The 19241-nt window shown below is 38.4% G+C and overlaps 1 protein-coding gene across 2 annotated transcripts in view; it reads right to left on the minus strand.

Annotated features, from left to right (window-relative positions):
• Positions 1–19241, minus strand: part of iqsec1b (IQ motif and Sec7 domain ArfGEF 1b) — a 294136-nt gene that overhangs the window by 66391 nt on the left and 208504 nt on the right. The gene's annotated exons all lie outside the window — the stretch shown is intronic.

Below are 19241 nucleotides of genomic sequence, written 5' to 3' on the forward strand. Positions count from 1 at the left end.
ATAAAAAAACTCTTACCAGGGACAATGCTCAAAAGACAGTAGGACCATATATGAAACTGCTCACAACAAGTTACGTGGATTATTGTGATGAACTGAGTCATACAACTCATAAACAAACAGTTAAAGTTGATAAATAACACTACAGGTAATAGAAAAAACTTGTGTATTTTTGATTTTCAGAAAACAATTTTTGCCAATTTTTGTCTATACTGTTTTAGTGTTGTTTATTATTACTGTCATTGTTGTTTTTATTATTGTTCTTATTTGTAATTGTTTTATTGTTGTTTATTATTGAAGCCATTGCTGTTTTTATTATTATTGTTTTATTTTGTAATTGTTTATTGTGAGCCGATCTTGAGAGTCCTGAAAGGCGCCTATAAATAAAATGTATTATTATTATTATTATTATTATTATTATCATAACAAAAGACTGATTCTACAGAGTTTCAGAGACTCAAGATTTAAGCAGGAAAGGGGGATGAAAAAACAACATGTTTTATGTTAAATGTCTTCAAAATACAAGAAACTGAAGTCAGAACGTTTAACTTTATCGAAATATTGTTCTGATTTAAATTGGTTAGTTTGTGTAGAGTCATATGAGTGTTTTCTGATTTGACCTCTCCAGTAGCAACTAAAACTTAACTTACAATGAGGTTAGGGAAAGATCACCTCCAGGATTTGAAAATGTTGAGTGTTAGGAGGTGAGACAAGAACTGCATCTCCAGCGTTGAAGTCAAATGCCTTGTAGGCCCGGCCAACCCTAATCTCAGCCCCACCACGATGTTTTGTAAAGGAAAGCGCTCAGTTACACAAACACTTCAGGAAATCATATTCATATTTAAACTATGACACTCAAATATGCACTGCAGATATTCAACTTTGCAACTGCAAACTGTCCTGACAGTGCTGACCTTTGAGGGAACAGAGAAACCCAGAGAGTCCATGTTCAGAAGATATATTTTGCTGGCACATATGGTTTAAATTCCTTCTAGACCCTACAAGACTCTGCAAGAGATTCACATGACACCCAGAGAGAGGCTGGGTGTCATGTGAAATGTTTTTACAGAATTTCCAGCATGATAACATGAATTTTGGTACCAAATATCAGAGTCATACTTTAGTTGATACCTCACTTTGAGAAAATGAAACATGTTTGTTACAAAAAACTGTTTCAGTCACTGAAATGGCGTGGCAATGTCTGTCAGCACTTTCATCAAGACTGAATTATCTCAACAACTATTGTTATGTCATTTTGCACACATCAGTTGTAATAACAAAAATTGACTGAAATTTAAATTTGCTCTCCTGGATCACAAGTGTTACTGAAAACGTTAACATTAACTGACAGGACTAGATTGGTGGACGCACACAGTCTCAATGGACAGATGATGTGACATGATGATACCTATGTTAAAATAGCTTGACATTAAAACCTACTTGGCGGAGAAACCAAGTGCAAAGAGAAACTCTTAAATGGCCATGATGATGTACTGGTGAGTTTTGTGTCGTGTTACATGAAGTTCTTTCTAGCCAACGCAATGTTTTTTCTCTGGCCATACAACTAGCTAACACCACGGGGGAGCGTGACTATGTTCCCCTCTTTGTATGAGACTGGGGAACATAGGACCCTTTTTCCCTGCTTTTACCAAAAAGTTACTTTTTCCACCATTGCTGCCAAATTCCATGGCAAATAGGCCTATGTAGGACTACGGGCTGTTTGACGCGCATATGCAAATAACCTAACCCTAACCCTAACCCTAAAAGGAAAAAGCTTAGCATCGATGGAAGACAATATGATCAGGGGTGGGAATATACAAATATGAGTAATCCTAGATTTAAAAAGCAAAAAATGAACTGCAAAGTAACCAGAAAGTAGCTGCTGTGCAAATTTAAGTTTTGGGCTGCTTGAGTTAAGGTGGGCCATGTGACGGTAGGCCTGCTGGCCATGCTGAGAGTCTACCGTAAAGATTGATAGATTGCACGGAACATAGGACCCTTTTTCTGGAAAAGGGTCCTATGTTCCCCGGTATGTATTGCCACAGGGGAACATAGGACCCTTTTTCTGGAAAAGGGTCCTATGTTCCCCGGTATGTATTGCTACAGGGGAACATAGGACCCTTTTTTGGGAAAAACGGGGAACATAGGACCCGGGGAACCTAGGGATGACCCCCTAACACCATGGCATAATCGGCACTAAAAAGGTCTACTAGATTCCCTTCAAACACAGATATACTTTGTGTTTATTGTTAAAATGTGAACAGGCTGACACACTAACCTAAGATGATGAACTTGGGAAACATTACAAAAACTTACATTATCACTTTAGTGTGTTAGCATGCTCATGTTAGCTTTTAGCTTAAATTACAGCTGTGCCCAAGCAGGCCTACAGCCTCACAGAGCCTCTAACGTGCCTGTACACTCATAATCATGTTTACATTGAAAAAAGATAAAATTACTAAATATAATGTTATAAAAACCTGAGCAGGAGAAATATTGATATTGAGGTCTGCATGGCTCCTGTAACCACTGAGAGCCACCACCACAACAACACTGCAGCACAGCAATGATATGAACTTCTAAGCTTCTAATTTGCAAAAAATGCTAATTTTGTGATCTTTGTTGAAAGGAAGAAACAAATCATTAGGCACACACTGCTGAATCGGACAATACTGGGATGTTAAACCAAGCGAGCAGACAGAGAATAGCATTCTTAGTGAATCAAAGCAGGCCTCAGAGGATAAGACTTACTCTTGTGACTGTAAACTGCACCTGGCATGGAGCGGCATTAATATCCTGAACGAGCCTCTCTATCCACCTGGGAGGAAGTTTGCCAGGGGTCCTGCCCCTTCTAACCCTGGCACACACGGGCCTGTCGCCACGACGACTGATGTACGAGCACGAGTGTCGGCGGTGCCAAGAGGAACAGACAGAGAGAAAGTGAGAGACTAGTAGCTGTGCTCGTACCACTGGGCCTATAGGATTACTGATAATGGGATTTCCCACTAATGGCTCCTTCTGACAGGTGGCGTCCTCATTTAGCTCAATGGCTATAAAAACTTCACTGAGGTTTAAAGCTTTCCTCGCCGGCCCCTGTGCTGTCACAAATATCCATCTTAGCAAGTTGTTTATATCAGTGTTGAAAGTGTTTTTCACTACAGTGAGCCAACACTTATTATTATCTGCCAACAGATGATACCCTGAAGTTAGGGCAGGTTACTTAATTCAATTTAAGATTTTGTGATCTAATAGCATTGTTGTAAACAAGAACATTTTTGTTATTAATATACTTTTTTGTTTGGTTTGAAGATAAAGAGTGATTCACACCAAATCTTTGCCAAAATGTCTCAAGGGCTTTTAAACAAGGCTTTTGGAAATGTCATGGCCTTGATCAATGGATGACGTTTGCTTTGAGCAAACATCAGACACTGTCAGACAAATTTTAACAGTTTTAACATAAAAAACTTTGGTCTATTTATTTTCTGGTGCTTGTCCCTGTCTTGGAAGACCTGTCAATCAACTTAAGAATTGTGACAGGTTCCAGTATTGTGTTTTAAAGTTAAAAAAAGTTAAAATTTCAGTGATATAGGGATGTATTGTACTTCCAACTATTTGCATAGACTGGTAAAAGACTTGACAATATGGTCCAAATTTAAGCAGCAAAGGTCGAGATATGGAGACCTTTAGTTGGCTGTGTCAAAATTCAAAACACGGGATCCGGCTCCCATAAATCTCAAAATTTGATAGCATCTTTTGTTAGATCTTTCCTGTCTGGGTTTTCAAAAGCCATGCCTTCATATTGTGAGGTTCTGTTATGCACAACCATTGAAAAACAAATTCCCATTCATATCACAGTGACAGGATGTCAGGTGGCAGCCATTTTTAAGTGTATCGTTGCCATTGGTGACAGAGTTGTGGCAAGTCACGGAAACATTGCTGGAGGACTTTGCAGCAATGACCAAACAAGCAGTGGAGTAGTTTGAAGCATGGAAAACCAGCTGCTAAATGAGTAACTTTTAATGCTTCGTCCACATACTCTTGTCACAGTGTAGGAATTGTAATTGTCATCGTGCAATAGTTGTGTCATTGAATTATTAAAGCATGTTGGAATTAACAAGCTAACTAGCCAGGTGTCTGCAAGTTAACCTGCATGCTTTCACACAACACTGGTTGCAGAAAATGCAACAAAAATTGGGCTGGTTCTAACAATACCTCCGCCTCATTTTACCTGGATGACAGCGACAACAATATAACAATAACAATTTCCATTTTGTTATGTTACGGCCAAATGACCGCAACGATCAGTGCAATGTCCATTCTCTTCTTATTCTATTTGTACGTGTACAGCACACATCTGTCATGTCAAAGAACTTTTACGCAGTTGATACCTGATACCTAAATACCTAGATACCTTTAATATTAATTTAAGAAATCTTGTCAAGTGAAACTATCTGTCCATGCAGCAAGATCATTTCCCTCAGATTTAGTGTTTTTATCTTGTTTTAAGACACACCTTTTTTTGCAGTGTACATATGTCATACAAAAAGACAAAGTAGTCAAGGTGCAGTTGAAATAGTATGACTGTGTATGCGTACCTTTGACACTAAACAAGAATGAATGATTGTAACAAATGGCAAACTTTCATAATCTGACCAGTTAAATTCAGGGACTGATATTTAAGGGCAGTTTGACGAAAACTAACGAAAACTAGAATTGAGAAAACATTTTCGTTAACTGAAATAAAAATAAAAACGAGAGTTTAAAAAAAACCATTAACTAACTGAAACTGTATTTTGTGGTTACAAAACTAACTAAAATTATAGTGAAAATGTCCTTCATTTTCGTCTTTGTCAACTTTTTTCATACGTAAACCTTTTTGGTTGATATGAAATCTATTTCATCTATCTGGTTTTATGACTTAATAAACTTATTGGGGCTGAGATGGATCAGACAAAGGAAATAAAGGCAACATTTATTGTGACCTTATTGAATCTGGCACCCAACAAATACCCCATTACAAAAAAACTAAAACTAACACTAAAAATTAATAAAAACTAAACTAAAACTAAGCGTTTTCCGAAAAATAAAAACTAATTAAAATGAGCAATCTCACTCTAAAAACTCATTATAACTAACTAAAATTGAAAACAAAAATTGACAACGAAATCAAAACTAAAACTAATGAAAAATGCTATTATAACTATTATAACATTGGTTTGAATCCTGCAGCCACAGTCGGATCAAATGGGGTTAAGCATCTTGCTCAACATCATCTCAATGGTGGTTTCTTCCAGGGGGGAAGAACACAGAGAGGGAACTCCTCTGAGCCGCTCTGACATGTCCTCCACCACCTCTGCATCACCATCTCTCTTTTCACTTGCCTCTCTCTCTTGCAAATTCAATCAAATACACACTGAGGGCATAAAAACAAGGCTGGGGAGGGATGGACAGAGGGAGGGAGGGCTGGAGATAGAGAAAGACAACAATAGCTAGTGGCACGTCATAATGTAATAATGCTAATGAGGATAAAGCAGCTTGCTACCTTTTCTCCATAAGCCTTTGAAAGCAGGACAGCTTGTGACATCGCAGGGATCAGCAGCTCTGTTTCACACATTGCAACATGAAACAGTGTGTGAGGGTGTTAATGCTGTGCAGATGGGCACAAACAAAACCTGAGCAGAGGAAAGTTTTCGGAAACATTTGGCCTCATACATTTTATTTGAGTTCTTTACTTTAATGAGAATTTAAAGGGTGTGTAGGAATAAAAGCAGGAATAAAAAGATGCTTTAAAGTTCCTTCTGGTTTTAAGGTGGCAGTTATCACTTTTCACCAGAGAGGCAATTTCTAAATGTTCTTTTTTATAGAAGGAGAAAATTAAAGTCGCTTTCAATAAAATTGACATTCGTCATTACAGGATACTTTCTGAGAAGCTAAAGAGTCATCATCATCGCTGCAGTTTGGAAAAGCATTAGAGCTGAGGAATCCCGCAGGGTTCATTCATGTCAGTGTCGCATACACATGACACATCGTATCACTCTATCAGACTGTGATGAATAGGTCACAGTGTGAATAAGAAGCTTCCTTCTCTTTTGGGTTGTAAAACTTGGAAAGCAACTTTGAATTTAAAGAAAACAGATTGGAGTGGAGTGAAAAAGACTCTACTTTCAGAGCTTATGGTTGTTGGTCTGAGAGGAAAGAGAGGGGGTGGATCTTATTTATGACAATGGTATAAAGACAATGATAATGCAAAAGTAGTGATAATACAAAGATCTCTGGGTAAAAAGGATCAGGGCCATATATTCCCCCTCACATTGTCCTATTACTCTGAGGTGCCAAAATCCAGCTGAGATTGTACAGATGTTGTATTCAGGAGCTTTAGTAGCAGCAAGTGCTCTGGGACTTTTTTTGCCATTGGTTTGGCCTCTCAGGCTAAAATCCAGGTGTGCTGGTAGAGTAATTTGGAGCTGTATGCAACCTGGTCTCACAGGAATCCGTGGAATAGCCACATAATATCTCGAATTTCCGTGAAACTGACACGGATTTCGCTACAATGCAAGTTAATGACAGTCATATCCCGTGGCTATTCCAACATACAAAGTGATTATGTACATTCACTGAGTGAATATTTAAAAAATAAAACATATATTTCTCGCTAGAAATGTGATCAAAATCCATTTTTATGCAGAAAGTCAAAATATTGATGTTTTCACTAAAAATGAGAGAACTGTCCGCCATGTTTTTTGTTCTGACCGCCGGGACCTTGAAAGTCACGTGACTTGGAACAAACCAATAGGAAAAAATATTAACTTGCATTGTAGCGAAATCCGTGTCAGTTTCACAGAAATTTGAGTGATTCCGTGTCTATTCCACGGATTTTGAGTTAAGCGAATCCGTGGCTATTTCACGGATTCCTGTGAGACCAGGTTCGCTGTATGCTTCCTGTGAGGAAGCTTTGTGTACATTACTCAGGGCTACAAAATCTTCACTTCATGATCATCTTCAAGCTTTAGGAAAATCATTTACTGACACATAACTATGTTTGGTTTTACTTTTTTTAATTAAAAAAGGCAGCGCATTTAGAATTTTTATGTTTTTTTTAAATTATTTTTACTTTGATTTTATTTTTTGATTAGCTGTACCGGCAGCTTTATCTCACACTGTAAAAAAAACATACAACAACTGTTGTTTTTACGGTAAAAAAAAAATGGCAGCTGTGGTTGCCAGAACTTTACCGTAATAAATACGGTGCAACTTTTTGTAATATTACGGTAAAATTATATTAGCACTGTTGATTTCACGTTTAAAATTGCCATTTTATTCCATTGTTTACCGCATAAATAAAACGTTTTTCCGTCAAAAGAAATGCTGTTCTGCCATATAATTGACAAGAAAATACTTTATAAATGTTGCATGAATTAACGATTTTACCATTAAATGTTACAGTATATTTCTGGTAGAGACATAGCAGTTTCAGTGCATGCTCAGTTCTTTCTTGATTAAACTAATTAAATATGATTTTTCATTTGGTTAATAAAACAGAGAGTTTTTCCTCTTTCCTAAATGTTTAGTTTGACCTACATCCTGGCATGAAAGCCTTTTCATAATAATGCTGTTTGCTAAATGAACAGTATATAAATACCTGATAAAATCACAGTTTACAAAACTATGTGGCACAAAAGGTTTAATAACAACACATTCCCATTGTAACATGAATGTAATACTGACGCACACAGAACCCTTTTGCTTTGGTTTTAAAGTGTCAGGCAGTGTTATTTTCTGCCACTGACATGCATAGTGGCTTTTCAAAATAAACTTCCATGTTCACAGGAGACAGTTAACTTTAGACAATAAAACCACTTATCTAAGGTTAGCCTAAAAGAACACAGCTGGTCTTAAAAAAAACTAATTCCACACTTTTACACAGGCTGACTTTTAATAACAGCATTCACTCTTGGTTACATAAGGACACAAACACAGATTTCCTGTGTCAAATCTGGGGTTGGTTGATGCATTCACTTCCCTCCAGCCCACCCTGAGAGGATCTTTATGCTATTAATACTACACCATTTACCTTAAGAGTCTCATACTGAATTATGAGTTTACATTGAATTGGGAGTGAGTCTTTATAATTAGACTGGCGCAGATGTAAAAATGTATAGTAGAGGTACAGTCTTAATAAGTAGTCTTAATTATTTATTTATTTATTTTTATCTAGCTTTAAAAAACGTTTTATTGTTATTATTGTTTACTTTTATTTTATTTTATCTTACCTTACCTTACTTTATTTTTTATTTATTTTATCTAATTAATTTCTAAGCTGCCTCCATTGTTTCCTCACTGCTCCATGTTGAGATGGAGCTTCCTCAGTTTGTGCTTTGTTTTTGATGGGTCGGGTGGAGGGTTGGGGATTCTATGTTTTGTTATTATTATTATTATTATTATTATTGTTGTTGTTGTTGTTGTTGTTGTTGTTGTTGTTGTTACTTTCTCCTTTTTTGTGTAAAGCACTTTGTGTTGCATCTCTCTTGTATGAAAAGTACTATACGAATAAAGTCTGACTGATTGATTGATTGATTGATTGATTGATTGATTGATTGATTGATAGTACATATGAACTAATCAAGGTCTGATTAACAACCAGGCAAAGCAGAGTACTACTGCAATCGAAAGACAATAATTTTTTAAATAAACAACACAAATGTGATGTGGAAACTTGAAGTCTCCAGATGACACACAGTGAGACTTTTCAGTGACACATCTTGTATCAAGCAATTAAAACCCCTGAAATGAACACTATTTGCATATTCATAGAATCTGCAAATTCCAATAAGAGAGAAGGATAAGCTGGAAGATTTATTTTAACTAGCTCTTTAACTTTTCTTTAAAACATATCAGACACAAATTGTTTTTCAAAGTAGAGTATGAATAGCTGTCCTTGTGCATCATTCATGTTTTCTTTCTTCTTTGGTTGTGAGGCTTTTTGACCAATAGAGGGCGTCATTATTCTAGTCTTTGAGCCATTTTGAGCTCAGGAGCATAAGGAGCAGTGTGATTTTCACAGCCAACAATATGAAAATCAAAATTAGGTAAGCAACCAGGAGATATTTGGCACATCTGACTCTTACATCTTCCAAAAAGAACACCTGACACCTCTCACTTCACACATGTCCTTCCCCTCAGGCTTCGGACATATTGGCTGATGTAATCCTCGGGCCTGTGCAAGAAATTATAATTGGGGTGAAGAGGCTTGCATTCAGATGAGGTAGAAATAGATTTTCCCCCTCTCTTTTGACCAAAGCATTGTCTCCTGTAATTCTGAAGTCTCTCTTTCTTCTCCCACCAATTAGAAGCAGGCACGCTGAGTGAGGGGGAGGAGAGAGGACGGGCCATCTCCATCAGCCTGCTCACCACTCAGGGGAGCTCATTAGAGCAGCCCGCAGCCCAGAGGCTTGGTGTTGTGTTGGCACTACTTCTGACACCACGTCAGTACCATCGCCTTCAACGGCACTAAGAGAAAGAGTCGGAGTGAGAAAGCAGAACCAGCTTTCAACTGCATCTCCTGACAGCCTGTCACAGCACTAAGGTGTCCAGATGTAAAGTGTAACAACTGTTCTAAACACAGCGGTGATGCAAGATGTCTCGTGAAACAGCTTTCTTTGAGCGCTCCCATGGATCTGCTAATTGAATCAAGATTTTTCATTCAAAGAAAAAAGCAGCTCAGGCTGATTGTGGCTACCCGAATCTCAGAAGACGGTGTGTTTCAGCATCAGTAGACTGTCACACACAGCAGGTTGATGTAATCACTCCGACACTGATAGAAATAAAAGCTCGCTTCCTCAGAAGAACACCTCCGTATGCCCTGTACACATTCAGACATCAGCTCTACAGCAGAGAGAATCTGAGGCAGATTCTTCACTGTGAAATCCTGCCTTCCCAAAGCTTGTGATATCAGGCTGGGAAGACTCCGCTGGGAGAAAACGAGCGTCCCATCTCTGCTACGCCAGGGCTTTTGTCAAAACATTTATGCATATGCTCTCTCATATGTGTGAGAACAGCAGGCTCCATGCTGGAACCAGAGCTCAGCCCCTATCACATGGCAGCCCCGTTTCTCTTCCCGGAAGAGGCGTGTGCTCGTTTTGGTACTAGGCGCACCAGGGTTGGCTGGCATGGCGAGCACTGAACCATGCTTTACAAGGAACTGTCATGCCATGGTGCATACTTTGAGAGATGCCATGGTGGATTACTACTGTAGGTACTGGATAGGGCCCACTGACTCACCACGGCAACAGACGGCAGATGTTTGTGTGCACAAGCAGAGCTGGATTTAATGAGTGTTTACTGACTGGTGCAGAGAGATGTTGGTCACATCCTGCTGTTGGGCTGCTGACTGCCACCTCATGGGCCAGACACTATGCATCACTTGAAGGATAATTACAACTTGGTTTATTACAACCTAGGGCTGGGCGATATGTCGATATAAAAAATATATCCATATATTTTTAAATGTGATATGGAATTAGACCATATTGCCTATATCGATATAGTTGAATGTAGTTAAATGTTCTTTCTTTATATATAAATGCAGCCCTTACTAGGGTTTGGCATATTTAGTTCTTTTGTAATGTTTGTTATTCTTTTCTCATATAAATATATTTATTTCAGAAAAAGATTGGCCTATTTTATTTCATAGGCTATTTTTATTTAAGATTTTTTTATTTATTTAAATGTGCACTTTATGGAGCTTTGATTTTTTAAAAAGGTACTCCTGTTGCAGAATTTATTTTCACTTAAATAAACGGTTTTAATAAAACTACTTGTGACATGTCATATTTGACTTCAACTGAACATTTGCTCTCACTTTGCGATAAAAATATTGGGATATCTATCATACTATATCGATATTCAGCCTAAATATATCGAGATATGTCTTCTGGTCCAGATCGCCCAGCCCTATTTCAACCTGGGTCTTATTGCAGATTCTCACCATGTTTCCTGTTACTAATAATGAGATTAGTTTCAGCATGCAAAATTTTTAAAAAGAAGTCAGTTGGCGGGAAAAACACAAGCTGGCAGAAAATAAAACCTCCAAGTTTACGGAAATATTTGGAAGAGAAAGCCAAGGTGATGATTATTACCACCACAATTTTTACCCCAACTGTCTCTGTAAATATCTAACTTCCTGGCTCAATGATGACCTACTGTGTTTGCTGCAGTTGCTGTGCAATGGGCACCCTTCTGTTGTGATCACTTCCAATTTCAAAACCAAAAGGAATGGCTAAATAATCTGGCTATACTGCTGGTTTGTTCAGAACCTGCTGTGACTACCTTCAGCTTCTCATGCACGCATTACATCTGTGTCACAAAGATAAACATCTGATTTTCTGACACACAAATATCTGTTGAGCTTTGAAAAAACCAGGAGGCTTAGTGCTAGGCCTGAAACAATCAGACTTGTAAAACATCACTAAATCAACAGGAAATCAGTCAACGATTTGGTAATCTATTTATTGCTAAATGAACATGCCCAAGTCAAGGTTTTCTTTGTTTTACAGTATGTGATAGTCAATTAAATATATCATTTAGTCAGCATTCTATATGGAGTCCCTCAAGGGTTCATTATTGGCCCTCTACTATTTAATTTGTAAAATTAAAAAAATTAAACAAACAAAAAAAAAACAATATATTTCCATTCCAGTCCAGGCACCTCATGCCCCTAATACCCTATGCATTCATGAGGAAGACAATAGATGAGAAGGTAGGAAAGCCCTTTTCCACTATGATGTTCATCCTGGTCCTGCAGCAGAGCAGGTTTTTAATAACTGCGTCCCACTTGCTCCCACTTGGGTCCATCATTCAACAATATAACATATCATAGTCAGTCATATGCTGATGACACACAATTATACATATCTGTTTCTGCAAATCAACTTAACCCAATGAATGATCTCATCCAATGCATTACTGAGGTTAAACATTGGATGACTAAAAACATCTTGCAGCTAAATAAGGACAAAACACAGATTCTTTTAGCAGGTCCGATATGGAGTAAGACCGCTGTCAAAAAGATGTGTCAATGTTATAAGCATTCGTATTTGTAATGATAAACATTTGTGTGTAAATAAAAAAGTTGTACCCAAAATTCTGCTGTCACACACTTGAGTCTGATAAATTATTAGGGTTAGGATTGTTTTTATGTGAGTATGAATCTAAAAGCTGTGAGTGCAAAGTCTTGTGAATACAACTCTAATTTCTACGACTACGAGTCTTCACTGTGAACACGAATTCAAGTTTGTGGGTACGAGTCGAAAAACTGAAATGACGTCACAGGCAGGTCACAGGCAGGTCACAGGGGAAAGCAGTCGAGCCCCGAAAAATGCGCCGAAGGATGGCTGACAACATTGACACCGTCGGGGAAGCATCATCATCATCATCATCACAGGTAAAGTAAATAACACATCCAACATTTATTTATTTTTATTTAGTTGTTTATTTCATGAAATTGTACTGTTTTAAATAATATGAAGTTTATGGACGTTAAGACATTCTGCTTTAGCTTACAAGCTAACCACATGTCAGTTACTGCTTGTGTAACCAAACAATAGAATTAGTCAGAGTCCTGACAGCAGTTTACTATCAATCCAGAATTTATTTATTATATACGTGTATATCTGAGATCAGACACACAAGTGTGGTTTGCATGGGTCCAGACTAGTAATATTAATTAATAATTTAATAATTGATATTTGTTGTATTAACTTGCATGCTAATGATTGGCATACATTATTTTGCTAAAAATACAAAATTATTTTTTATGTCTGTCCAGCCTATGTGGGATAGAGTACTGTATGTTGGTAAATGACTATGTTAACAGTGGCATTTAGCCTAATGCCTCATTTGATTCTCCGGTCGTTAGCTTGTAAGCTAAAGCAGAATGTCTTAACGTCCATAAACTTCATATTATTTAAAACAGTACAATTTCATGAAATAAACAACTAAATAAAAATAAATAAATGTTGGATGTGTTATTTACTTTACCTGTGATGATGATGATGATGCTTCCCCGACGGTGTCCATGTTGTCAGCCATCCTTCGGCGCATTTTTCGGGGTTCGATTGCTTTCCCCTGTGACCTGCCTGTGACCTGCCTGTGACCTGCCTGTGACGTCATTTCAACAGTTTTTCGACTCGTACCCACAAACTTGAATTCGTGTTCACAGTGAAGACTCGTAGTCGTAGAAATTAGAGTTGTATTCACAAGACTTTGCACTCACAGCTTTTAGATTCATACTCACATAAAAACAATCCTAACCATAATAATTTATCAGACTCATGTGTGTGACAGCAGAATTTTGGGTACAACTTTTTTATTTACACACAAATGTTTATCATTACAAATACGAATGCTTATAAAATGGACACATCTTTTTGACAGCGGTCTTACTCCATAGTCCGAAGGCTTTGAGACACCAGATAAGCTCTTTGTTAACTCCCCTATTAGTGGAACCATGTGAGTATGTCAAGAACTTGGGTGTGATCTTAGATACTGATCTTAACTTCCAGAAGCACATCTCTAATATCTCTAAGATTGCTTTTTATCATCTGAGAAATATTAGTTAGATTGTTCCCGTCACAGTCTGACTCTGAAAAGTTGGTTTATGCATTTGTTTCTATTCGACTACACTATTGTAATGGACTCTTCGCTGGACTGACAAATCAAACGCTTAATGAGCCGATAAACGCCTTTTCAATAGACTGACAACAATCAAATTGGGTGAGTAAGTATATCATTATATCCAAACAATATACAAAAATATGACCATGTAATAAACAAGATTTTTCCAGTTTTCTGTTCAGCCTAATAGAAGCAATTTCCACTTATCAGAGATAAAGAGCCAAGCATAAGCAGCCACAGCAGCTGGTGTTTACAACACATTTCACAGAGCACATGTCAGACCTCAGTACAGATAAAGCTGAGCATCACTGATCAGCCTACCAGATACTCTGAAATCATGCGATGTGACTTTGTTTAGGCCTTGACAAAATGATTAGATTGTACAGTCAGATATGAGACAATTTCACAGCATGCTGTGTCAAACACAAGCACAATATAAGACAGCTTTTGGCCGTTTTATGGGGAATACATCTAAACTTTCAAGGCATTAGTCATTGCAAAACATCTTTTAAATGTGTTGTCTTGGGTGAAAAATATTATGAAAGACTCGCTGACATTTGTGATAACTTTCTTGTCAAACTGTGAAAAACTATGAGAAACTGCAGAGCTAAGAAAAAAGTCAAAGAGTTGTTTTGAAAGTCTTTCTTCAAAGGGAACTCATATTGATACAGTATGAGAGCTCATTTCTTCCGAGCAACTTTGGTCGCTATGACTTGATAGAGGGGATCAGATGAAAGCTGTCGGCAGAAAGCAGGAACACAACAATGTGATTGTTATCAGCTCTTTGAGGAATTGTTGTTTTCAAGCCAGAGGAAAAAGAGAGAATGAACAGGGTAAAGCCATGTTAAGATAAAGCAAAAGATAACACATTAACTGGTCAAAAATGACAGCCATTATATCCCTGATGCCCATTATGGTTTCAGTTGTGAGGATAATCTGCTGTGAATTTCTAATAGTCCTTGTCTCTCCTTTGTCATCAGATACTCTCCAGTCCATCACACAGACGCCTCTGTTGGGTGACATGAAGACAAGGAAGAATTGCAGCCACATAATGTCCCATATAAACATGCAAATACACACTTGTGAAAACATTACAGACCTCCAGTGCAATTACCTACACCTGGATCACTCAGCTCTTCAATCAGATATCTGCATACCGGCCTGTTCTCCAGTCTTTCATATCCAAACCACACCCACGCCCTCAGAGTGACATTAAAAGCTAATCAGATGTTAAAAGGCTTTTCATTAGGGCCAGAAGAAGACAGATTGGTGTGTGGGGACCACTGACTGTGTAGCCGTGATGCCCAGTAATTACCAGTGGTGCACCACCTGCCCCCCAATCCTCATTTCATCCTATTGCTCATAAAACAAGCTTCCACACAGCTGTGTACTCACATCTACAGGCTCCAACCCTTCTTCCTCACTATCTTTACATCATTTGTATCCAGTTAAATTGAAGGGAAGTCATTTGGTGTGGGGCAATCACTAGTTAACCCCTGTTTTATATAGATTTTGGATACTTCCTGTGTTTTAACAAAGGAGCAGTTGATATATCATGGCTTCTTGGCAGCCATATTGGACTCAAAAGTGCTCCATCAGCCATCACAAGAGGGAGACACAGGATTGACTCGGACCATTTGTTTCCCATGTAAAACAAAAGGTTAACTTTAAGTTATTTGATTGAGTTATAGTTATTTAGCGCAACTGTTGTTTTGGTTTCGTGGTAACATCACATGACATCACCTAAGTATAACCACGTAGATTTTCAGTGTATTTTTTTCATGGACTGGTTGACATGATTTCTTATGAAAACTTTTGCAGCATAGTTCTTAAGATGTACTATGGAATAACAGTTGCTGTTAACATAAATGGACACAATGGCCCTCATTTATCAAACGAGCGTAGAAACGAGCGCAGATCTGAATGTATAGTTCGTCTTACGATCACATCGTAAGAATGATCGGCTGTTGATAAATGTGGCGGCTCGAAACAAGCGTCATTTAAATACCACGCCCTAATATATATATAATATATATCTGATTCAGATGTCTCGCCTCCAGAGTTTACGACACCGAAGGACACAATACGGCCAAAAAGAGGATTTTTTTCCCCCCTAAAGTCAGATTTATTAGCAAAGTGCACCGTTACAAATAACAACAGGAGGAAATACACATATTACAGAAATACGCAGCGACAGAGGTTTATGAAATAGAAGTTCTTATAGTTTTAAACTCAAACAAGTTCAGTGAATATTTTACATTTGAAGCAAACTGTTAAACTTAAAAGTTTAACAGTCTTTTGGTTGAAGGAGGTAAACAATGTTTTAAAGTAAGTTTTAATCCAAAAGAAGAGGAATTTCTCAGAGTCAGAAAGTGAAACGCTGATGTCCAACAGCTGCAACACAACAAACTAGTTTTGTTTGGCAGCAGAAAAAGTGAAAAAGAAGGAAATCAGTGGTGCTGTCAGCAGAGTAGCGGACCATTAAACTCCTGGTGAGGTTGGAATATTTCATTTATACATTGTGATATATAAAGTCTAATAGCATATATAATATCCAACTATTGTTATTATTTTGATGGAGGGATATTATTCACTTCTTTACATTTAGTAATAATTCTGTCCCAGTTAGAGGAGTGTGTGGCAGCACTGGAAATGTTTCTATTGGGTCAGAACCGCTGGTGGAGGAGACGCTGACGATCCAGTGTCCAGCGGGATAACGATAAACATTTGATAGCAGAAGACAACAACATTTAATATCCTCGGCTAGTATTCTGTTTAAAGAATTTCACAGTCACAGAGTATGTGTATTTATTTTAAATTATGTTTTAATGATAAATTATGTAGTCTAAACATGTTTTGGTTTGTCACCATTAAAAATCAAAACACCTCAGAGTTTTATCAGCTCCAGGCATCGATACAATAGTCTAAGATCAATTCTAAGACTCAGACATGTGGACTTCACGCCGACTCTAATTTGCGTACACGAGCTGAGAGCAGACTGAGATCTGATTGTACCCTCCGCTCACGTCCAAACTGATAAATGCCGAGCCTTGTGTAGAAATGACCGTACGCTCACTTTACGCTCACTTTATGCTCACTTTACGCTCACTTTCTGTCATGAGGGCCATTATCTTGGGACACCTTTGAAATTCTTCAGTATTGCTTTTTTTTTAGGAATACAAAATGTCATAGGACATGGCTCTATCACTTAAAAAACAGATATTCACTGAGTCTGAGAAAGTCTGAAAAACAATATATTATGTCTTTTCGACAATTTATTCAGTGTGGCTGCCATATTTGACGTGACTGCAGCTTCTATGACCGCTTCTCCCATTGCTGTAGAGATTAATGTACAATGTACGTGTGAGCATGGCTCATTAAACATATGATAAGTGGTCGTGTTATGTGTGCTGAATGACTCTGTCTGAAAGAACAGAGGGCGATAACAGCAGGGAGAAAATATATGATAACACACACACCCACCCGAACACACCAAGACACACACACACACACACACACACACACACACATACACACACACACTTCTCCTGACAACGTCACTGGGCCTCTTCTGGGTCCCCTCCCTCTCCCTCCCACCCTCTTAATCTCCTCTGCATTAATTATGACATTGGTAATAAAGGAAAGTGTTTAACGGGGAGGAATTGCAAATGAGCAGGAATTGATTGGGCCTTCTTATTGATTGCAGACAGCCAAGAATAATAAAAGAGGAGGCAGAGGAAGAGGCAAGGGAGAAGGGAAGAGAATTAAATTTGAGGAGAGGGGTTAAAGGCTGCTTCAGCAGAGGAAGTAGGGACAGTGGGAGGAGAACAGCAACACGGGAGGTCAAAGGGCTAATAACTTGTTGGCAGTTTGATTGTCATTTGCAACAGTCAACAAATAAAGAGCTATAATTACTGTGCTGATATGTTATTGGAGTGCTTTTTCACAGACCTGCATAGTTTGGATTAATTATATAACTAACTAGAATAGCTACAGTATAATAAGAAGGAAGCTGTAAGCATTCAAAACATACAGGAGTTAGCCTTAGTGACTGGTTCAGACACATACTGAGTCCTTATCCCAGCAGCGTCACCAACCTTTGTTTTACAATCCAACATCGTAAACAACATGCCTTGCCTCCAGCAGCAGGAAAGTAAAATTCATCTAGTGGCTATACTGCAGCTTCTGGCTGCTACAATTAAGCAGGGAAAAGAAAAAGCCTGAATAAATACTGCCAGTGATGGATATTTTCCCAGAATGCTAGGCCAAACGGTGTGGGCGAGTAGCAGGAGGTGTTCCAGCAACCATTAGCCCCCCATTGATCAGCTATGGGGCTGCACATTATTATCAGCTATAATGTACTGTAATATGCAGCTATTGGGCTAAATAGCTGCAAAACAGCTAGTCAGTGTTTTCAAATTACTTTCTGAACAAATTTACTGTAATGAAAAACAACATTTCCTATAAAAAAATGTTGTTTTGTTTTGTTTGGAAAACTTATAATGACTTTTATGTGTTTGCTATGGTTCAGATTGCTTTTGGGAGCAATGTGTACAGCATTACAGTCTTGGGGAAAATGCTATATTATAAGAACTATATTATAAAGGCTACAACACACTGTTTTGAAAACAAACAAAACAAAAGACAGAGTGTAATACCATCTTGTGTTTTCTTTGCTTTACCCTCCATCTGACCTGCTAGTGGTTTGGGGGAATGATTGGAGTCAAACAAGAATGTTTTTAGGAATTACACATGTGACCGGGCAGATGTTAGTGGAGGGGCAATCTCTGTTCTGTGCTGAGTTAATGATGAAAACCTCATTTACTCTGCATTTGAGTGGAAATCCACACATGTTGTGTTTTGGATGAGTTATGTATACACACAGCCACAATCTGGTGAGTGCTACCTCCAGCTGTTAGGTGGATCTTAACAATCCTTTCTGAATTTACAAAGGTGGAGGTGGAACTCTTCCTGAGGAGAAAATAATGGACTTTTTGATGCCATACTGGGAAAAGCACTTTGGGAGAGAAAGGTCATGGTGAATGTGGCCAATAGCTTAGATTTTAAGTGGTTGCAGGACACTGTGAGAGCACTGCTGTCTCTCTAATCCGTCAGAGTGCCATTAGCAGGTGGCACATTGCTGTTATCAGAGTCAGGGTGAAGTCAGGCTCCAGTGCGCCTCTCAGGGAAGCCAGGGCCGGGGTGGAGGTACCCCCTGGACCACTGACAGCCCGGGGTCAGAGCCTCGCTGGCTGAGACAGAGTGATCCACGCTCAGGGCCACTGCGGCCATTAATGTTGGATGAGCTGAGCCTCATTGAAATGCATAAAAGATGAAGGAGGACCCCAAGTGGCGGCTGTGTCCCTGACCGCCCCCGCCACTGTTGGGTCATTATTGACCGAGCCACGGGTCACCACTGATGCTAGGACTGACCAATTAAAGCACCTGACAGTGATTAAAAAGGACTCAGAGTGCAGCAGTTGCCTTAGCTTCAATGACATCTAAGTTATTATGGGGACATTTATTCATTGTTATAGCGATTTAAATCCATTAGAGTTCCATCCAAGCATGTA

This window comes from Centropristis striata, chromosome 3 (genome assembly GCF_030273125.1).
Source record: "Centropristis striata isolate RG_2023a ecotype Rhode Island chromosome 3, C.striata_1.0, whole genome shotgun sequence".
Lineage (NCBI taxonomy): Eukaryota > Metazoa > Chordata > Actinopteri > Perciformes > Serranidae > Centropristis > Centropristis striata.